Below are 2,308 nucleotides of genomic sequence, written 5' to 3' on the forward strand. Positions count from 1 at the left end.
ATGGTTGGTGGTGGTGATGGTTGGTGGTGGTGGTTGGTGGTGGTGGTGATGGTTGGTGGTGGTGGTGATGGTTGGTGGTGGTGATGGTTGGTGGTGGTGGTTGGTGGTGGTGATGGTTGGTGGTGGTGATGGTTGGTGGTGGTGGTGATGGTTGATGGTGGTGGTTGGTGGTGGTGGTGATGGTTGGTGGTGGTGGTGATGGTTGGTGGTGGTGATGGTTGGTGGTGGTGGTTGGTGGTGGTGATGGTTGGTGGTGGTGATGGTTGGTGGTGGTGGTGATGGTTGGTGGTGGTTGGTGGTGGTTGGTGGTGGTGGTGGTGATGGTTGGTGGTGGTGATGGTTGGTGGTGGTGATGGTTGGTGGTGGTGATGGTTGGTGGTGGTGATGGTTGGTAGTGGTGATGGTTGGTGGTGGTGATGGTTGGTGGTGGTGGTTGGTGGTGGTGGTGATGGTTGGTGGTGGTTGGTGGTGATGGTTGGTGATGGTTGGTGGTGGTGATGGTTGGTGGTGGTGATGGTTGGTGGTGGTGGTGGTGATGGGTAGTGGTGGTGATGGGTGATGGTTGGTGGTGGTGGTGATGGGTGGTGGTGGTGGTGGTTGGTGGTGATGGTTGGTGGTGATCGTTGGTGGTGGTGATGGTTGGTGGTGGTGGTGGTGGTGGTGGTGGTGGTGATGGTTGGTGGTGATGGTTGGTGGTGGTTGGTGGTGGTGGTGGTGATGGTTGGTGGTGGTGGTGGTGATGGTTGGTGGTGATGGTTGGTGGTGGTGGTGGTTGGTGGTTGGTGGTGGTGGTGGTGATGGTTGGTGGTGGTTGGTGGTGGTGGGTGATGGTTGGTGGTGGTGATGGTTGGTGATGGTTGGTGGTGGTGGTGGTGATGGTTGGTGGTGGTGATGGTTGGTGGTGGTGGTGATGGTTGGTGGTGGTGGTGATGGTTGGTGGTGATGGTTGGTGGTGGTGGTGATGGTTGGTGGTGGTGATGGTTGGTGGTGGTGGTGATGGTTGGTGGTGGTTGGTGGTGATGGTTGGTGGTGATGGTTGGTGGTGGTCCGCTCACTCGACTCCCCGTGCGCCACGAGTAACTCGCCGCTCGCATCGGGGTCACCGCGGTGCTAAAGACACCCGCGGGCGAGGTTGGCTCCATCCCCACATGTCCGTCGTGCTGCTGCTGCTACCTGCTGCTGCTGCTACCTGCTGCTGCTAGCTGTTACCTGCTGCTAGCTGCTACCTGCTGCTGCTAGCTGCTACCTGCTGCTGCTGCTACCTGCTGCTGCCCATGCCCCGATTTGGACGCCCGGCGACCAGATCGCGGCGACTCCGTTCGTCGCCGCTTCTTCTTGTCCCGATGTTGTCCCCTTCCACGGCGTGGCGGCTCGGCTCCCGGAGGGGGGCCGGCTGCTCCCATGCCCAGCACATCCGATCTTGCCAATCCCCCCCCACCCTGAGAGAGATGAACCTTCGGGTGGGGAGATCTGATGGCGGGGCAGAGGCTCGAGGTGGCCCACCCATGTCACAGTCTATGCAGTAGATAGTCGTGTCATTCACCAACTTGGGGCCATCACTTTTACTGCACAGGACCACCTGACATTGATACAATCGGTCGTAGATCTAAATATCTTCAAAGTAAATAAATACCAAGACTTTTTCGTTAAATTAAACTGCCCGTCTAACATAATTAACCAGACGGTGGTGGCTAAGCACGCGGCCTGTAATCCAGCGGAGAGGGTTGACGTTATGAGACTCCCTCCCCGTGGGCTCGAGGAGGTCGGAGGTGCCATACCCTGGCTCGCCTCGAGGCAATGTGGACTCCACCTGTGACGCCTGTGCGAGAGTGGCGTTTCAACCTCCCACAAGCAACGTTCGTTGTCTGAGAGCGCCTGAATAATACCAAGGGCGTTGACTCGGGCAATGGTTGGTGCCGGATCCTGCGTGTGGTTTCTTGTGTGGCGGCGCGTTACGAGTTGAAATTATTATTAACATCAGTTTCAGTCAATCAGATGTTGGAGACATTACGGCGTTGCCATCCCTCAATGGCCCGTGATGCCGCAATCCATCTTGTTCCTGTAAACCAGCTGATCTCGCCACTGCATCTTCATGGTGCAAGTACTCGAGCTTGAGTCAGGCTTTGATTAAAAGAATGAATTCGTGCTGCCAGTGTGTGTGTGCTTACTTCACATTGAACAGTGACAGCACCTGCCAAATCTAGGCGAATGTGTGCTTGTTGTGTGAAGTGATTGGCATGTTTAATGCAGTACTGTATAGACTGAAATAGGATAATAGGATAGAATTAATAAATCAGAGCAATACGAG

This window comes from Lampetra planeri, chromosome 13 (assembly GCF_965212315.1).
Source record: "Lampetra planeri chromosome 13, kcLamPlan1.2.h2, whole genome shotgun sequence".
Taxonomy (NCBI): domain Eukaryota; kingdom Metazoa; phylum Chordata; class Hyperoartia; order Petromyzontiformes; family Petromyzontidae; genus Lampetra; species Lampetra planeri.